Genomic DNA, 21,377 nt, shown 5'->3' on the forward strand with positions numbered 1-21,377 from the left:
TAGCAATTTTGGGAAGTTCATGTTGGCCTTTCAACTGTGCAAAAAGGGAGGTAAACGGAACTCTAACTCTTATTACCCCTTCTTTGATCTCTCTTTCATCCATCATTAACAAGTCACTGTTCTCAAAGCTGTCACTATTTCTGCTTTTGAAGACCTTGTTCTTCTGCAAAGGAACCATTGTTAAAAAGCATAAATCCCCTGACAGACAAACTCTAGCCTTGCTACACTTTCAGGGACCCCATTCCTCCATTACAAATGCAATGGCTTCATGGGCATTAGACCCCACTCAAGTCCACTGAGACACCATCTCTCTTATGTTCCTGTGCCCAGCTGCCTCGAGCTGTGAAGTGCAGACAGCACCCCAAGCTATCAGGAGGTTTGTGCTGCCCACAGAAGAACCTAGAATTGGAAACAGTAGGTTTCACACAGGTGCTCAGCTGGCAGGTGGTCACTAGCTAAAGAAAGCTGCAATACATTAAAGTTGTATTATGTCATCTGGTTCAGCACTCAGTTGAGGAGGATTTGTTAAAAATGCACAGAAAACTTAAAATATGATCAAAAAAAATTTTGTGCTGAATATCAATTTATACATAAGCAAAAATCAGTACTGGGAAGCGGTACATTTCAAAACGCTTTTATTCGCTGTTAAGATCCAATATATATATATATATATGTTTATATACAAGATATATATATATATATTTCAATTAAATTCTGGCCTTTCTTTCACCAGATGTACCACTCAGACAATATAAGTTGACAGACGAAAAAGCCTACACAGAAAACTGAAGAGGAGAGCTTTCTCTAAGCAGGAATAATAACTGACCAAACTACTTTTAAATTACATCATTGCTGCTCTATGTAAATGGTAGATATTAAATATCTGTTTACAGGAATAGTAAAAGTGCAGGCAGTTTAATAAAATGTCTTGGGTTAGAGTGAGGTAAAAGATTTTGGTGTAGCATATGGGACAGCAAAAACAAATATAAGGGGCTGCTGTTTAGAGCCTTTGAATGCTCCAGCAATGGGATCTACCTGAGCCAACAATGCTCCTACCTAGTCGGTGTATAGTACTTCAGACTTACTAAGTGAAGCAAGTGCATTTGTGTATGTCTGAGGCTGTTTAGATTGGCCTTTGAGCTAATTAATTTGGATAGAACATTGCCATGACACACTTCCACAACTTCTACTGTCAGTGATGGCTTATTCAGTTCTAAGAAGAGGGTATCCGTTTGATAAACCACCAGACTTCAGTTTTCTGACATGAGCTCATTTGTAATGGTATTGTCTCCATCAGCTGAGGAAAGCTGTCCTGAACCGTGGAGGAATATGATATGGCAGACTTCCTATAGCACCATACAACTGGCAATTCCTATTTAATTTATATTTGTAATGCTGCCAACATGCATCCACTAAATCTGAGGGATGGATTTTCTGATTTGTTTTATATATCCTAATTTATGTTATGACATACAGAGATATGAGTAAAATGTATTAGTGAGTAACATAAATGTAACTGCATATTGTATTGAGGGCTTACATGATCTGTTTTAGCTGATGTCAGTCCCTTTAGTGCATTCAAATTTCTCAGTGAAGTTTTCCATCAACTGGAATATGAAACAAATGATTGTCTTTTTTTTTTGGCGTGCTTAGTTCTGACTAATCATTTGCTTTTATCGATCCCAAAGATCAAGCAGCAGGAAATCACCAAACAAATAAAAAGAAGAATCACTTCTGAGTGTGTTTCCAGACACTTGATGAATCAACATTATTATCTGTACTGTGTCCTAGGAATGCACGGTGCTGTACAGTGTTAACAGCAAATGATCTAAATTTGCCCATAGAATCCACCTGAAATTGAGAAGATTGGCATTGTACTTTATTGGCATCAGAAAAAGCACAGAAGGAGAAGAAAGCTTAAGCACAAAAAATTTATATATTTATATGAAAGCTTAAGCACAAAAAATTTATATATTTATATACATATGGTTAGCTTACAGAAAATGTATAGCTCCTGCTTGAATGATTTTTCAACTTAGTCAAAGAATTGCATCAAGCATTTGAAATAGCATAGGATGCTAAGAAATGTAACAAAAGAATTTTAAAGTGAAAAAAAAAAAACAACTTTATCACTTAGTTGTGATAGGTAATCATACAGGATTGTAAATTTATTTGTGTTATTTGATTAAATGTATAAAACTGAGCTTTGAAATAATCCAATGAGAAGACATTTTAGTGCAGAAAAGGTGAGGGCCTTTTATGCATAAGGATTTTGTCATATTCCATTTTATTAACCTCTAGCATCTATTACAAAGCATGTTTTGGACCTCTTAGGGTTCTCTAAATCCAAATATTGGATCCATTCATTCATTCAGTTGATTCTAGGACTGATCTGTTACTTATGTTTCTGGCATAACACCTAAACACCAAAAAGCCATTGTAGATAGCAGGTCAAAGGCAGTGATTTTCCCCCTCTACTGCATTCTTGTGATACCCCACCTGGAGTACTGCATTCAACTCTGAGTACTGCAGCATAATAAAGACAGACCTGCTGGAGCGAGATCAGAGAAGGGTCTTGAAGATGATCAGAGGGCTGGAGCGCTTCTGCTACAAACAGACAGCATGGGTTGTTCAGCCTGGAGAAATGAAGCATCTGGGGAGACCTTATAGCAGCCTTCTGGTAGCTAAAGGGGGACTGCAGAAAAGCTGGGGAGGGACTCTTTGTCAAGGTGTGTAGTCATAGGACAAGAAGTAATGGTTTTAAATTAAAAGAGGGGAGATTTAAGTTAGGTATAAGGAAGAATATATATGGAGCATCTCCCTTATGAGGAAAGACTGAGAGACCTGGGTCTGTTCAGCCTTTGGAAAAGAAGACTGAGAGAGGATCTTATCAATGTTTATAAATTCCTTAAGTGTGGGAGACAGAGGGATTTGGCCAACCTCTTTTCAGCCCCTTCCCTGGAAGTGTTCAAGGCAAGGTTGGATGGGTTTTTATGCAACCTGGTGTAGTGGGAGGTGTCCCTGCCCATGGCATAGGGTTGAAACTGTTCTTTAATGTCCCTTCCAACTCAAACATCTCTGTGATCCTATGATACCCTGTGCTGTTTTCAAAAGAGACACAGAAGACAGAAGAGTTGTATCACTTATCTCTGCTGAAATGTTGTTGTTAACAATAGAAACTCACCAGTTCTTCTGAGTCCACTGAAGGCCTACAGCTGCACTGGAACCTGTTGATACAATCCTGCCTTTTGATCAGAAGTTCTATCCAAGACAAGCTCTGACTCCCTTCTTTTACCATCTCTTCTTAAAGCTCTTTTCAATTATCTGTCACAAAATATGTAAAATTTTCTTAATCTCTATTAAATACCAACAGCTAAGTAAAACAACTTTTACTGGGAAAAATAGATCAGAACAGGTCAACTTAATATGCCTAATCTCATGCTTGTCTGTAAATGAGTTAGATGGTTCCACCTGGGTTTAATTAGAGTACCAGAAAGTACTATGCCTCTATTGTCTTTCCCATTCTGTCCTCTGCCCTACTGAAAGTGAATAGAGTGGAGTTACCATCCACTACTGTAACTCATCTTTGCCATTTAACTGTCTCCTGAGGTACCTTGTTAAACAATTTTGAGTTCCACAGAAACTGCACACTATCCAAGATCTCCATTCCTTCCTGGCTTAGAACAATTATTTTGTTTTCTGGTTTTTTTTCACACATAAAAGTCTGCCAGCATATCTTCCTGAAGGTGAATATAGACAAAATATATTTCTCAGGTCTTCTTTATATCTTCATGTGGATTAATTTCAGCTCAGGAAGAGCCTTCTATTGTAAACTGTTAACTGCATATCATATTTTTCTCTTTTCTTGGTCTAGATTGGAGGTGTCAACATCAAAACTGTTCAATCCACTTTCAAAGCTGCAAGCAATTTTCATAACACATTTTTTTACATTATTCCAACTCTGTATCAGACATGAATCATGGATGGATTAAACTAATCTGTCACAAGTTCTTAGTGGCGACAGAGAAGAGAAGGTTAGGAAGGGGACTGGGGGGAAGGTGAGAAGTTCAATTGCTTGATATACAGAAGTATGAGGCTAAGACAGAAGTTGGATAGATTAAGCAGCTTGCATCAGAAATGACAGCAGCAGCTAAAATAAATGTAAAATGAACACTGAAAAATAAAAGAGAAAGAAATTCAGAACAGAAACTCAGTGAAAACAGTGTTAAAGAAAGATATGGAAAAGAAGAAGAAAAAAAGAAAAAGGAAAACAAAGAAAAAAAAAAAGAAAGACCAAATAAAATATTAAAGGAATAACAAGAGTGTCAGGACAAGATCATGAAAACAATATGAGTAGGGAAGAAGAAATGAAGGACTGTAGCCAAAGGAAGGAAATAAAATTTAAAAGAAAAGTTCTGACTTCTCTGTAGCATAATTTAACACTGTAGTCAAAATGATTAAATGGGAGCTTAGGGGACACAGCAGTGCAGTGGAGCAGAAAAAGAACTGAAAAAGGAACCAACAGGAAGGAGATCAAAAGGTTCCAAAACTTATAAAAAGAATAGCATGGAATATTGCTACTGTGGCATTGTGGGAATTCATATGGGATAGTTGCATCCAGCTCGGGAAAGGGAAAGGGAAAGGGAAAGGGAAAGGGAAAGGGAAAGGGAAAGGGAAAGGGAAAGGGAAAGGAAAGGAAAGGAAAGGAAAGGAAAGGAAAGGAAAGGAAAGGAAAGGAAAGGAAAGGAAAGGAAAGGAAAGGAAAGGAAAGGAAAGGAAAGGAAAGGAAAGGAAAGGAAAGGAAAGGAAAGGAAAGGAAGGGAAAGGAAAGGGAAAGGAAAGGGAAAGGAAAGGGAAAGGAAAGGGAAAGGAAAGGGAAAGGAAAGGGAAGGAAAGGGAAGGAAAGGGAAGGAAAGGGAAGGAAAGGGAAAGGAAAGGGAAAGGAAAGGGAAAGGAAAGGGAAAGGAAAGGGAAAGGAAAGGGAAAGGAAAGGGAAGGGAAGGGAAGGGAAGGGAAGGGAAGGGAAGGGAAGGGAAGGGAAGGGAAGGGAAGGGAAGGGAAGGGAAGGGAAGGGAAGGGAAGGGAAGGGAAGGGAAGGGAAGGGAAGGGAAGGGAAGGGAAGGGAAAGGAAGGGAAAGGAAAGGAAAGGAAAGGAAAGGAAAGGAAAGGAAAGGAAAGGAAAGGAAAGGAAAGGAAAGGAAAGGAAAGGAAAGGAAAGGAAAGGAAAGGAAAGGAAAGGAAAGGAAAGGAAAGGAAAGGAAAGGAAAGGAAAGGAAAGGAAAGGAAAGGAAAGGAAAGGAAAGGAAAGGAAAGGAAAGGAAAGGAAAGGAAAGGAAAAACAAATTTAGGTCAAAAATATCATTGTAGGCAATTCTTTATAACTATTTCAGAATTTGTGTCTGTCCATCTCAGTACCTTTGTTTTCTTATTAATACTACTTGACAACACTTATCTTGCTTTTCTGTTGGGGCTAAAAGACATTTTCGCTGTGTTTTACTATAGTAAGAATATGGGAACTGCTTCCATAGTAGTGAAAACTTTCTAAAGTGGTATTGGAAGTTACACTACAGCTTACAAAAAGTTTCACAAAATGTGTTTTCAACTATGGAAAAGAGTTGATTTTGGTTTGCATTTCTTTTTAATGTCATTGGTCATGTTTGTATGCAAATCACCATTATGTAATCTAATCCCTCCCATCTGTGAAGTTATTTAAGTTTATGATATGAACAAAATATGATTAAGAATATGATACAGTGTGATTAACAAGCTAATGAATTCATTGCTTTATATGGGTCCTTTCTCATGTGATGACGCTGCAAACTAAAGTCTTTTAAAAGCTATGAACTACTGGTTTTAACTACACTACTGGCATTTAAAGTTCATAGCTAGAACCACTGAGTATTTGAATGCCCATACTCTTGAAAGAGCCAATTGTATCACAGCTGCAACCCCTTTGTTTTACATAGTTTTTATGCCACCTGGTGGTCATATGTCTAATAGATTCATAATGGGTGAAATTCACCTTTTCTGCAGCAGTAGTCTGCCTCAGGTGAAAGAAAAATAGTGCAATTGTGCCATGTAAAGGATGGTGGACCAGGACAGACTTGCAGAGGGGAGAGATGGCATCTGCATAAACTCTGTCCAAAACAGAGATTTTTGGGGAGTGGAACATAGCCGGACTGTGGGAGAGTGGAACTCTGAATTTGGCAAATGACAATGTAAGTAGTAACAGGTCGGTAGAGTGTCTCCAGGTACTATTTGGGGTAAATTGTTCTTCATTCTGCTTTGTCTTTATGCTTTTTTGTGACTAGTGCTTCAGTTTATGTTACTTGCACCACCACACATAGTTTCCGCAGCTCAACAATTAACCATAGGTCAGCTTTGTGCAGTTTCTTCCTAAGTTGACTCAGAAAACTAGTAGATGGTATCTTAGAGTGTAACAAGTATTTCAGAAAATATAAAGACAAGAACTCTGTTTCTAGCAAAACAAAGCAGAATTAAATCTACCTCCATCTCTGTAAGAACATAATAATTACTGCATTTAGTCAGACCAAACTCTACCTGGTGCAATGCCCAGTTTCTGGTACAGGCTAGCACCATGAATTATGCAGTCGAGTTTCCTGTGTTTATGTGCTGGGAGAAAACACCATTTACCTGAATACTTCTAGTGATTACTCCAGATTCCTCATTTTAACCCCATGATTTGCTTATTTTTAATTATTTTTTTCCCAAATTTTTTGGCTCATGATTTTAATGCTTCTCCACATTCTCTGGGAGGTCTTTTAGCTTCAACAAGCCCACTTTTCAATACAGATCAGCACGGGAAAAGACATGGAATGAGCACTGAAAGGAAACAGGGTAAGCATAGACTGATTCTACTTTGGTATATTTCCTAGCTTTAGAAATTTCCTGAGCAAAGGCGTGGGAGAGATCTGGATCACTACATTAAAAAAAAAGAAAATAAAGAACAGAGTTTTAGTTTACTTTATTATCAGTGTACTATTACTTTATTATCAGTGTACTATCACTAGGCTAGCAGGATTTCTTTATTATTATTATTTTTTAAATTTCTTTGGAGTTCTAGGAAAAGTTTTTTTTCATAAATGCTCTTACATGATCATAAATCTGCTTCCAGCCCATGCTCCTTGAATTCCTTCTCAGTGAGGAGTGAGGACATTAGAAATCTGACAATGTCATGAAGTGCAATTTAGCAGGATGTGAGAAAGAGAAGCTTGCAAAAATATTTAATAACAATATTTTCTGTTTGTGGGATGATAGTGATACATTGTATTTACATACTGCAACTCAGTCTTCTTTAACAATATTAGTTCAACCTCCTGTCAGTCCTGATAGCATATTTTTTCTTATGTCATAAATGAGGAAACAAGCCCAAAGAGAATAAATAATCTCCCTTTAACTATTATGAGGAACATAAGTGAGAAAGAAAATTAATCCAGTGCCTCAGACCCAGTCCTGTGCCTTACATACAAGGCAATATTCCAGCCAAGGATCACAAACAATTACCATTTTGCCAGGCTTTTTATCTGGCACATACTATCTGTGAACTCTATTAAAACTTGTAAATCTTAGTAACTGAAGCAGTGGTGTCATCTACACAGGTCATTGTCTGGTGATGGCAAATTAATGTAATAGCTCTCATATAATAATTACATACTGCATTTTTTGTTATGTTGGTTTCAGCCAATAAATCACAAGCACCACCTTAATCTTCTGTTTGCAAAGTTAGTTAAATCCTCAACATCACCAACTTTTCAATAAGTAGCCTGTTATTTGGTCTTAAGAAAAGCTACAGTATTGGCCAAAAAAGACAGTAAGATTACTGCCTTCAAATTTATCTGAGCAGTCTGGACAAAGAGATATCTTACTGTTTGAAGGACTCATCCAAGTTTCTGCCATGCAAGGAAGATTATACACTTTAAAAAGGCTCTTAGGTGTTCAGACCTAATAAAGAAGCTTTTTCCCCTTTTCCACTGTCTTTCTCTTTAAGCCACTGATGGTGGACTCTGCTTTTTTTGGAAGCAGTTTTCTGCCAGAGCTGTATCAGTCAAGCATCCCCTTCACTGACTTTTTGGTTTCTGTCACAGGCACATTCTTGGTATAGTGGTAGATGACAAAAAATAGGGTAACACTTTCTTTTAATCAGCTCCCTAAATATACTTTAAAATCAAGAACAAAGGCTGATTTTAATATAACAATTTTAATTCTAAAGTGTCATTACCAGATCCATCTTTAACACTGCACCGTCTAACTCTACTGAGAATTCAGATGCCAAAGTGTTAGTTTGCTCAACCATTTGGTAGTTTTATTGCTGTAATGGAAGTTTATTTTGACATCTACTACAGCTGAAAATGTCTTGTTTTGCCAGCTATTCGTAAAACTGCTGGTACATGTTTCTTCTTAATTTTATAAATATTAAAATAATATTTCAAAGCTTAGATACTATTAAAATTTATGTTTTACATTATTTCTGGCCTAGACTTGTGAGAGGTCTTTAAACAATGAGTTCACCAGATACCTCTGCTTACTTTTATAGTATGTATCTAGTGTTGAGATTACTTACCTTGTTGACACACCTGAGAGAAAAGGGGGTTTGAGCAGTAGGTGGGAATAGCTATCTCTATAGCTTTTTTCTTTATATGTGCAAGTCTGGGGAGTGTAGGGGCTGCAAAAACATGAAATAAGCTAGGGGTATGAATGGTTTAGAAGTATTTTCAATAGCTATTTTCAGGATTAGTTATATCCAGTACCAATAATCACATTAATAATCAATAATATTATTAGAATGAGTAGAAGTGACTTTTTTTTTCCCCCCAGCTATGTTCTCCACAAGGATATTAGAAATCTGCAAAGCTCTAGGGTATCAGTGATCCCATGTTCACATTTGTTTATGTGGACTGACCTAATTCACTTTTGTTCTGTTTTCTTTCATGAAGATATATGCATCTTCATGTTAGTGATATTCAGCACGTATCACGTAAATTTTCTGCTTTACTCTAAACTCTGTTAACATACTATGGGTCTGACAACAAAGCCAATATACTGAGAAACCAGGGACGCTACATCAACCTTAAGGTCTCATTATGACACCAAACCGAAACAAACAGTACATCTATACAGCAGTTACTAAACAATTCAGCAGAGCCCAGAGAGGCCTCATTAATGCCTCTGGTGACTTCTGCACATTGTCCTTTGTTTTCATTCTTCTAATAAATTGAAATTTGAAATAGCTGTGGTAAAGATGGCTGTTGCCTTTTAAGTTATATGGAAGTTAACTGCATAGACTATGATTTGCTTGGATGCAGCTGAGTGTGATCCAATATCACTGAGGTGAGGTGAAGCCTGGCAGTACTTCTCTAGGGTCAAAAAGAAGCTTCTCATTTTGTGTTTCATTCCACAGTTTGTGCCATGAAGAATATCTGAGGCAAAAAAGTATCCTCTGGATTTTACACAGGTGAGTGGTGAATTCTTCATGCTGTCATGGTGCGTCAGTTTCTTTTTGACCATAGTTTAGTGGAAGTCCCATAATGCTTGGTATGTAACATTCACAATAAAACATTTTGGTATTATGTCTCTTATACCAAACAGCTGAGCAATACTCTGTTATAGACAGGACAAGATTTTAATTTGAAATCTTGAGGACATATGTGTTGTGGTGGCTAGTCCACGTAAAATCTAATATAAAATTTGATAGGTTTCTCATATACCTGAGGTGTCATTGAGTTCTATGCAATAACAAATGAGACACTTGCATGTGCAGTCATGCACTGCTCTCTTGCAGAAATTTACAGTGAACTTCTGCTTAGTCCAGTTGAGTGCGAATGAATCCCATGACCTTTAAAACCTTTAGTTTGCCTCCATTCTCTACAGTCTCAAGTTCATCTTCAGCCTGCTTTAGAAGGCTGGAGCTCAACTCTGGCTGCAGAGGCATCTGCAATATAAATTTGCAGGAGTTATTGCAGAGAACAGGGAATTCAGTTTAAAAACTGTAAATGACTGATGTGTATGCCAAGCTCCTACAGAGCTGCACTGACTGTTCTCTGGTGACTGGTTTGATTGTCAAGGTAGACTGTAACTGTCTGTGACAGAGCATTTTTACCAGATTAAAACCACAGCCGTAATTTGTCATTAGCACCTAGAGTAATAGATATAAGAGTCAGCAGATTCAATCGTTACCTTGAACTGCTTCTTACAAGCTACAAAAGGAAATTGGTGGGAATTGTTAGTTTAGTTTCTTTCATCTTAGACTTAAAAATAGATATAATTTTTCCAACATTAATAAAAATGTCAAAAAAATGTGTCAAAATTATAAAATTAGAGTGGATCAAAAGGAGAAGAAAGGCTTGAGAAGGAGGTGATATCAAAAGATTCCCAAATGTAAGAGATGACTGATTTGTGACTGGCTAATTCCAGTCTGCAGTTCCTCCTAGTTCTCAATCCTTTGTAGTTTAGCTCAAGATGAGCATAGTGAACTTATTACACATGCTGCCATAAAATGGTCACTAATTTGGTATAACTTCCCACAGTAGCTATGTAGTATCTCTTTATTCTTCCATATGCATCCTCTTTCTCTAAAATGTGCTCATCCTAATTCAATCTGTTTCTTACCCAGAACACCTATCTGGCTACAGGGACACTTTCTATAGTTCACAGAAATTCATAATATGGGTTCTATCCCACTCTGAAGAGAACAGTAGAATAAGAAAATGACTTCATCTTTATCCTGCTGTCCCACAGTTCTCACTAAAATTAAAAATAATTTAAGTATCTCAATTTAATAAATTATGCATTTTGTGTGGGAAGATGGGGAGTTAGTAATACAGTTTATTGTCCCTTTAAATAACACAAGAAAAATTAATTGCTTACAATGGCAGAGGCTGTTCTACAACTAATTTATTTGCCACTGCCATCCTTAAACGTTAAAGAATGAACGTAACTATGTTAAGACAAGTCCAGTACTACAGAGTACCCCAGCTAAAACAAAGTATTCTTATATCCCTGAGACTTATAAAGTCCATCACTGAACTTTGGTTCTTCTTTCCTTTACAATGACCACAGCTTTTTTTCTTGCCTTTTTTTTTTTGCCTTTTTTTTTTTTTTTTAAGTGATAAGGACCACTTTGGACTTATACGAATTCAACTCCTGTTCACTGGGCAAGATTGAGGAGCTGGTATCTCTCACATTTCCAGATTCATTTGGGAGCCTCACATAATAGCAAATTCCATTTCCTGTGGCCATCAGCTTACCCTTAAAATGAAATATCAACAAAAAGAAAACCTGTTAAGAGAAAGCATTTGTCCTAGGCATCACTCAATCATGCAAAAAAAGAACATCATGTCACCACTTACATAATTCTAGGTGACTCTAATTTCATCTCCATCATTGTGCAGTGTGTCAGTATAGTGTCCAACCTTTTACTAGCCCACCATGTATTACTCACAGGTTATAGTAAGCACAGAGTGAGTACTCACTATAGTGAGTACTATAGTGAAAACTGCTCCAAAGTGAGGCAGAAAGAAGAAAAAGGGGGAAAGAAGATGTGACCTCACCTTACTCAGACATCAGATGAAGAATATACCTCTGCTGAAGACAAAAATTATGAAAGCATGAAATAATATAGAATCACAGAACCATGGAATTGATTGTGTTGGAAGGGGCCTTAAAGGTTATCTAGTTCCATCCCTCCTGCCATGAGCAGGGACACCTTTCACTAGACTATCTATCATTATTTCTGAAAAAGTAATTTCATTTTGGGGGCATCTAATATTGGTATTGGTATCAAATGTGAACACACTGGCGAAGTTATATCAAAATATTTTAGAGTAAAAATAAATTGCTACATATCTTTTATGTAGCTGATTGCCTTTTGAATTTTATGACCAATTTCAGTAAAAAAGTGGAAAATTACATATGCTCCCCAAATAAGTAAATTTCCGCAAGTTTTACGGATTATTTTCTCGCCTGATTACCAGACACCAATAGACAATACAGAATGGCACAGAGGAAGAGAAGAAAATTACTAGATACTGTTCTTCAGCTGAATCCTAGTGGTGTAACTGGTGCCCTGTTTTTACAGTGACTGAAGGGCTTTTGGGGGGCTCCCCAAAGGACTTAGATAAATAATGTCATAAATACACTTGCAACTGATATGTCACATAGAGAGCAAATGTCCCCACAAAATAATGCCAGACAGATGGCAAAACCATATTTGACCTAGGAATATTTGGGCCATAATAAACTTTCCATTGGTTGAGTGCTTCTTCAATGTGAAAATAGGTATCACTCTGTATTTGTGAAATATTTTATGAATTAAACCATATCCTTCTGTATGTTCAGACTACATTAATATTATACATCATATAACTGTAAACATAGTGAGCAGACATTTATAAAGACAAAACATGCAGGTCAACTGGTCAGATACACAAAAGCATTAAAACTACTCAGTATCCCTTCATGAAATCACAGAACCTCTAAGGGTGGATGGCAGCACTGGAAATCATCTAGTACAATACCTAAGAACAGATTCTGCCAAAGCATGCAGTCGAGGTCTATGTTCATCTGTTTTTTAAACATTTTCAGGAATGGAGACTGTACAGCCAGTCTGGGCAACCTGTTCCAGTGTTTGACCACCATCACAGGAAAAATATTTTTTCTTATATTTAAACAGTATTTCTTGTATTTCCGTTTGTGTGCTTTGCCTCTTTTCCTGTCACTAGGTACCACTGAGGAGTCTGACTCCATTTTTTTTTCTCCTTCCTTCCCTATCCCCACCCCGAGTCAGATATTCATACACATTAAGATCTACCCTGAGCCTCCTCTTCTCCAGGCATAACAGCCCCAGCTCTTCCAGCCTTTCCCCTTATCGTAGAATCATAGAATTATACAATCATATAACATCCCGCCTTGGAAGGGACCAAAGGATCATCGTGTCCAACTCCTGAGTACAAATAGGACCAACACAAAATCAGACCACATGTCTGAAAGCATCGTCCAAATGCTTCTTGAATTCTGGCAGGCTCAGTGCCATGACCACTTCCATGGGGAGCCTGTCCCAGTGCCTGACCACCCTCTTGGTGAAGAACATTTTCCTCACACCCAGCCTGAACTGCCCCTGTTGCAACCGCAAGCTGTTTCCTCAGGTCCTTTCAATTAGAGGTGCTCCAGAACTTTCATCGCTTTGTATTGTTTTGCTGGACCTGCTCAGTATGTCCATGTCTCCCTCAGACTCAGTACCAGATTCAGTACTCCAGGTGTGGCCTCACAAGTGCTGAGAAGAGGGGACGGATCATCTCCTTTGACCTCCTGGCACCAGTCTTCCTCATGCTGTATTAGTGCCTGGGGTTTTTCCTCCATGGGTGCAGGATTTTGCACTTCCCTTTGTTGAACTTAATTGATCTATTTTTCCAGACTGTCTGGGTCCCTCTGAATGGTGGCACAAACCTCTGGCATAAAGGTCAGTCATCATAGTTCTGAATCCTTTGCAAATTTGTTGAGGGTACACTGTGCACCCTCATCCAGGTCATTAATGGAGATGTTAGACAGGACTGGACTCAGTATTCACCCCTGGGGTACATCACTGGTCTCCTGCTGGATTTCGTCACGCTAATTACAACACTGTGAGCCTGCCAGTTCAGAGAGCTTGCAATCCACCTCACCACCCATTTCTCTTCTGTGATGATGTTACGGAAGCCAGTTGCATTACTGTGGTAAATATAAGAAGGAATATTCTCTTTCAATCCCACAGCTATAAAATCATAAAAACAGTGCTTGATCTAGCTGTACTGAATAATTCACACTCCAGACCACAGGACAGAAATTCTAGAGAAATGCAAGTAATGCACTAAATTGCCTCAGGTGTCACAAAACTTCCTCTTATCTGATGTAGTCCAACATTTGATCAGGTATTTCCCTCAGCCAGAAATAGCCACCTGAGTACACCTGACCACAACAATAGGTTCACCTCAGGAGGTAAGGTGGGAACTGGTCTGGTTTATTTTCCTTGTTTAAACTGCAGTGAACAATTACCAGTCTGCCTAGCAGGTAAGTAACACTGAATGACAACAATTACAAGATTTGTATGTCATTTCTCCTGTTTCTTCATCTTCCTTTTTGCCACCCTGTCTTTTTATCATAAAGTCCTTGTATCATATATTGCACATCCCTTCCTCTGTCCCAGAGTCCTTGCAAATAAATTTGTCCTCACTTTCCACTCACTAGTCTCAGTTTTAACACATTCCTGACATGAAATGCTTCATATATAGCAAGTGATGTCACGTCCCAGGTACTGCTGGCCTTACAAGAGTTTGCTTTTGTCAAAGTTCCCAACAGTGTCCTTCAATTTCCTGTGAGGTTTGGCCATTTTTCACATAAACCCCTTAACACCTGTTTAAATCCAGCCACCCATCATGGCAGTCTGTGACTTCAGTAAACTTCCTACATTGTTATCTGTCATGCCCAGTGCTGTTTCATTTCATGGCCAGTAGTTCTCCACATTCTCTTCAGTTAGCTTAACCTCAGCTGAGGATCTTGTCAGAGGACTCGGAGTCAGCTGACCCCTTTAACACATTCTAGGGAGAAATTTCCACTATTTTTTAAAGAAATATCAGTTGAGTTCTGTAACAGAGATTAATGATCTTTCTGCAAAATATATACATAAATATATAATACATAAAATATATAATCTTATAAATGTATGTGTCCAGTTTATACCACCTCCTGAAAACTGTACAAATCCAGCTTCTTAATTCGACTAATTTCTGCATCCTATGCTCAAGGTAGAAGTATGAGGAATAATTAAGAGGTACATTGTACTTGGTTTCAAAAAGCTTAGCTGGAAAGTTTCAGAGGGTTCTACTCTGCCCTAGTCTCCTTTTAAAATCGCAATGTGATGACACAGGGCTATAGGGATTTCTCTGCTTGGGAGATGTAGTTTTTTATGTGCAACCTACTGTGCTTATATGTAATCACAGAGGGCACATCTTGCCACATCCTCTTCTGCTTCTGTGTTTCTGTGGTTATTTTTCTCATTTTATCTGTTGTCTTTTTAATTAAATATAATTGCCAGACGGAAAACATTAAAATATTTCCAATAAAAAGGGAGGATGAACAAGTTTTATTTACTGCTATTTCCTGAGTGAGAGGGATGGGAAGATGACTGAGAGACACAGGAAACATGATCACGTATACCTTTTCCTACAAAACTCAAAAAAAATAAAGACATAATGTATTGCCATTGAAGCTGCCTTTTCCCATGGTTCCTATATCACTATTTTTTAAGTCAAGTTCCCTGTTACCCAAACCACTGCTGACACGAAAATACATGCTATTCACATTTTCTTGTAGCCAGAAGTGGGACTGAATGAATCATTCCTGTGACTCATCATAGTTCTTTGCGCACCATGTTATAAAGATTTAACATAAAATTGGAGTTCTCTCCCTATTCTGATAGAATCTTTTCTGCATAAGTTTCAAACTACTCTTTCAAATTATTTTAACTTATTCTCTTCCTTGGATTTGGCTTTATAGGCAGCAGAAACAAAGGAATTAAAATGCAAATGCTCATTTTTCAATCTTTGCAGATAGCCCTGACCAAAAAGACACAGTCCCCATGTATAGAATGATATTTACTAAAAATTGTCAGTAATTATCAGATTATTTTTACATGGTACCTATGTCCAAATTAGTGCTTGGATTAAGCATTTTGTTATATACTTGCCTTAGAGCAGTACCGTCAGCACAATTCTCTAGGAACCAGGAACTGCTAGAAGCACTACAATGCCTCAAAACCTATACAAGAAAGTCATGAATATGTCATCTTTTCCTGATGAAAAACTAATAGTGCACCTGAGACCCTTGCAAGTAGTAGGATTTGTATTTTGGTCTCTTGCAGATACTTAGCAAAGTAAGAGAAAATAAATCCCTTCAACTACCTGAATAGCTGTAGATCTACTCAGATCAGGTCCCAGATCTCTCATTTTCCCCATTGTTTCATGTGGTACATCATCACACTCAGCTACTTACTCATATGGATATTTAACAGGAATTTCTCTCCAGAGGGATTGTTCATGACAGGGTGTGAGGTAGAAGACATCTGAAGAGGATTAAGCTGTGGTGGATGTACAGTATAAGAAAATGGAAGTGCTTGGAAAGAAACTTGGCAAAATCATATAACGATAGGAGGTGGCTAAATGAGTGGTTGAATGACTCTTTCAACCACCTCAATGTATAAATTACTAAGATTTGTCACAGCGAAATGGTTTGCTTAGGTAAGCAAATACTCAGAGATATTCAATGAGTGTTTGCAGTAGCTTCTTCCTAAAGAGAAGCCAAAACTGTCCAACAGCAATGGGTAATAACATTAAAATGGAACAATAAAGAGGATCTTGATAATAATAATAATGTCTTACTGTACTGTGTTGCTGCATATTTAGATAACAAGTGCACAATTTTTGTTGTTGTTGTCATTGTCTAGAGCTAACCTGCTAAGAACTGAGTATTTTGAAAATTAAAAAATTATTCAGCATATGCTATCCCATCAGCAGTCTTTCTGTCTAACTGAAGGCAAAAAGCTTATTAACTGAGTCCACATAAATTGATCTAAAAAAAAATCAGTTCTAAATAAAGTTCGTATAAATAAATCTAAATAAACACAGCTGTAACATTTCAGAGAGTAATGTTCTTCCTGTGTCTCCTTAATGTATAAGATAGCACTCAGAATTTAACCTTGTTCTGCCAGAAGATTACAGTTAAACCAAAGATCTGGCAATTTTTAAATAATTTTACCGGTCCCATATTGCCCCCTCTATTGGTCTGCTACAGATCTACTATGGAACACAGACAACTTTGTGCTTTGACTGTTTCTCCTAGGAGCAGTTCTATGCTGCAAGTTCTCCCCATCAATGTTTGAAGCCAAACAGCATCCACGTTGCTGTAACTGGTGCAAAGAAGCACAGTGCTTTCAGCCACAGTAAGAAGTCTGAGGAAATGGCTAAATCTTGATCAGACTGACCTGTGAAGACATAAAGATATCTCCATGGTTTGATAATACCACATACTGTGCATAAGAAAGACATGGACCTGTCCATGAGTGGGTCCAGGGGAGGACTATGAAGATGATCAAAGGGCTGGAGCACTTCTGCTGCAAACAGGCTGAGAGTGTTGGCAGTGTTCAGCCTTGAGAAGAGAAGGCCCCAGAGAGACCTTATAGTGGCCTTCCAGTAACTAAAAGGGGCCTACAAAAAAGCTCAGGAGAGACTCTTTGTCAGGGAGTGTAGGGATAGGGCAAGGGGTAAATGGTTTTTAAACTAAAAGAGGGGAGATTTAGATTAGATGTTAGGAAGAAATTCTTTACTCAGAGGGTGGTGAGGAGCTGGAACAGGTTGCCTGGAGAAACTGTGGATGCCCCATCTCTGGAAGTGTTCAAGGCCAGGTTGGATGGGGCTTTGAGCAACCTGGTCTGGTGGGAGCTGTTCCTGCCCATGGCAGAGGGGTTGGAAGTAAATGGTCTTTAATATCCCTTCCAACCCAAACTATTCTGTGATTCTTTGATTCTATGATTCTGTGAATAGGTGTTTATATATCATTTAATTTATTATAAAAAAAAGAAGCTTTCTTCATAATGATTATGAGGTTAGAATCTGATCTAGCTAATATAATTTTAGATGTTATTTATTGATTTTATAAAAACAAAAAGCAAACAAACAAAAAAAAAGTGGATTTTAGCTGTGAAATTGCCAAAGATTTTTTGGCATTCTTAGTATGTAATGCTCAGAAAGCTACTTTGAACTTCCTGGATATTGTTCATGGTCAACCGAAGATTCACTATACAACTTAATGCTTCTATCCTATCCAGAGAAAAGCCTCAATCTATTCAGAAAAATAAGATCTTTATGATTGGAGAGGTTTCTCCCAGGAACCATGTAATGGTGGATAGTATTAATCCAGTTGCCTCTTGCTTGAGGGACAGAAAAATTAATATGGAGTGAAGCCTTTCTGTTTTCTCTATAAGGTATTATATAACATTAAATTACATTATAACACCGCTACAGTGCAGTGAATACACTATGAATTTCCAAAGACCAAAATAGCTGAGTGATTTCCTTTAATTCCCATAACTTTCAGAAAGGGTCATGGTTACTTGACACTGCAGCTTAGTTGAAAGGAACAGTTCAAATGGGTCATCTGAGTAAGCAGGTTAAAGGAAGAAAGTGCCCCGATCATTTATTTGAAACTTGCCAATGCTGTTTCTGCATATTTTTGTCTAGTATTCCAATACATGGGCAGAATTAGCCATAACAATAACACACCACCATCTCTCTTAGGTTATAGCCAAACAATCTGAAAATGTGCAGTTGGTCTCAGTAACATGGATCTCCTTCCAATTAAAGAAATGAAAACATACAAACTTCAGAGTAATTAAGATCATGTCATTTTGAAACCCTCAATGCTTTCCAGAGACCTCTTGTTCTCTGGCACCCATCTTGCTTTAGTTGTTTCTCAGGCTCAGTAATGTTCTCAGAGGTTTCTTACACAAACAGCTGAGAATATAAAAAAGTTTCTGTGATGGAATTACGGAGGCCAAAACCATTTCTTTTGTGACTGACTATGGACATGAGAAAACTCCAGAGGGAGAACACCAGGTGAAGCAGAATTTGGATAAATCCTGAAGGCAGAGAACATCTGCCCCATGATTTCACGAACTGCACATCTTTGAGTGTAAGGTTTGCTAGATGCATTTGCCTATTTGGTGCCTAAATGTCAGAAATTACTACCATGATAGGCAAGAATATTACTTTTCTCATCTGCAGCTCCAATGAAATCTCACTGTGCCAGCAGAGTGGAGTAGGATTATCAGAGCGTGATACGTAGTCAGTGCAGTTTGGTAGGACCAACCCCCCTAGTTCTGTGAAACCTACCACCTGCCAAGAATACCACAACCCAAACATTTGATATTCCCAATTTCCTATCTGGTTTTCCATAGAGAGGATCATATTTTGTGCTATACATTTAAATTTCAGCTTTCAGTCATAAAATTTCGTATTTTCATTGAATAGGAAAATGGTGAAAAATTAAATTAGATGAGGATATATGACATCTGAAGAGTAGATGCTTGAGGGAACTGATTTGGTTAGCTTGTTCCTTTGATTTATTAGATAAATTGGATAGTGTTCCTTATCTAAACACCAACTTCACTATGCTTACTCTGCCTCATAAGGAGGGGTTCACTGATTATTCTGAAATACATCTCTAAAGGTTTAGAAAGACTACAGGAAAATAAGTCAGAGACAACATGTCAAAGTCCACCACAATGGGAACCGTTCTAATTCTTTTGATGGAGGTTAACTCAGATCATGCAGTTGGAAAGTTGTTTTAATTAACTGCAGTACAATATATTGGTTTAAAAGGAGACATTCTTCCTATGTTTTACATATACATTTTGTGGCATATCCAAAGCAAAAAGTTTCAGTTGGACTCTTAAGAGGGAATACAGCAAACCTGACTCACGATAAAAGGGTTCTTACAGGTTAATCTGATTCAAGAGAGGTAAAGGTGATCTTACTGAAAATCAGAGAGTGGCAGTGGTGTAGTGTTTGTTTCTTGTTTCAGACTTAAAATGCATAAGGTAGAATAAAGGAGTTATGGTGATGAGCTGAGCTCTGTGATGCCCATCTGGACTTGAAACACCTGCATTCTTCACTTATTTTAACACTGTTCAGTTGACAGCTAGGTAACTAAACCTTACCTTTTAGTAAGCAGTAAGAAGTAAACATAAAGGTGCAACCAAACCTCAGCTGTGAAGCCAGAAAGCTCTTCTAAGCTCACAAAAAGCATTTTAAACTCATGGTTGGATGTTTTCTTTCAGGATGTGTCCATTATTTGTGTGATGTGAGTAGGTAGTCACATGGCAGTTTCCCAGAAAAATGTAGTTCTAGAGCCTCACCTGGGTCACTCCAGGGCTCATTATCTGGCTACAGCTGAACAGGGAAAGCTGCAGGAGATCCATGACATCCCTTTTGCCTCCAAATCCTGATCTGATTTCTTTCTGCCTTCCCCCAGCAGTAAGAGATGAGAGAGCTGAAACAAAACAAGAGCATGAGCATGTTCACTGCTCTTTGGGATGTGCACTTGTGATAGAGGGAACAAGCTCCCCTCAGCCAGGCTCCTGCCTGCAGCTACCACTGTGAAAGGTTGGTGCAGCCCCCACATCCTCTCCTTGGGGTCACAGACAGTTGCTGCATGTTCTGGAAGTACACGTGGGATGACAACCTATTCTCTTGATGTGGGCCCAGGTGTTTGTCAGCTCTCTCTTGTAACTTGACCAAAGGTGAGGACTTAGAGTCTCTGGAGGTAACCTGACAATACTGTAGTTGGCATAATGACACCGTGACATGGACATATAGCACTGGGACAGACTCACTGCCAACCCCAGTGCACACAGACTGTGACTTGTGTCCACAGAGAACATGCAAATGGCTTGACATGAACCTGCAGGAACAAAAATGAACTTGTGCTTTAATCCACAAGTATAAAAAGGGGGAATGATATTTCTGCGATAAAGCCCACATGCAGGTCAAAACACAATGAGTGGATTCAAACCACGATGCAAACCCACCGCTACAGCCAGTTCATACCATCAGCTTGTGTTGAGAATGAGAGATTCTCCCTCTGATATTCACTCATTCTAGTCATATATTCTTTATGTGAAGCCCCGTGAGAATCTGGGGAACATTTCACTGGGGGATTCCCTTTTTCTTTGAGAAAGTGAATGAGTTAGCCTCAGGCTCTCATTTTTTCAACACCTGCAAAATGATATTTCCTTTCTGTTTTCCCTCTCTAAAATAAAAATCAGGAATGTTATTCCCAGCATCCCTGGGGCTAACTCACTATTAGGCAGGAAAAACCTATGTACAATTAGGGAGAAAAAAAGAGATATAAGAAGCAGACAAAGTATTTAGTCCTTTCCACAGGAAAGTCCTTTCCTTTCAGATTGCCCTAAAATCAAATCATTCAAAACCAAAAAGAAAATTGTGGCAAGGCCACAATTTTCCCACCTTTTTCCCACCTAATATCCTGATGATGGTTTTTTGTTTGTTTGTTTTCCTCTTGTGAGGTTTCGAAAATTTAAAATAAAGGAGGTATCCAAAACAAGTACAACAGAAGAAAAATAAATTCTTATGAAATGTAAAATCTCCAAGCCAAACCTAAACAAAACAAGGAAGCAACTGAAATATTACTTTTCTACTGAAAAATAAAAAAAAAAATAATAATAATTATAAATAAATAAATTTAAAAAAAAACTAGAAATTTGAGACAATTATTTTTCATTCATGTTAGGCAGAAATATTTGGAAATATTTA

The 21,377-nt window shown here is 38.0% G+C and overlaps 1 long non-coding RNA gene across 1 annotated transcript; it reads left to right on the forward strand.

Moving 5' to 3' along the window:
* The first annotated feature begins 6,063 nt into the window (after positions 1-6,063).
* LOC310895912 lies at positions 6,064-12,914 on the forward strand. Its single transcript, XR_014581048.1, has 3 exons — positions 6,064-6,218; positions 9,419-9,472; positions 11,124-12,914. It is a non-coding gene; the product is annotated as an uncharacterized lncRNA (long non-coding RNA).
* The last annotated feature ends 8,463 nt before the right edge of the window (positions 12,915-21,377 follow it).

The sequence above is a fragment of the Anser anser genome (genome assembly GCF_964211835.1).
Source record: "Anser anser genome assembly, chromosome: 3".
In the NCBI taxonomy this organism is placed as follows: Eukaryota; Metazoa; Chordata; class Aves; order Anseriformes; family Anatidae; genus Anser; species Anser anser.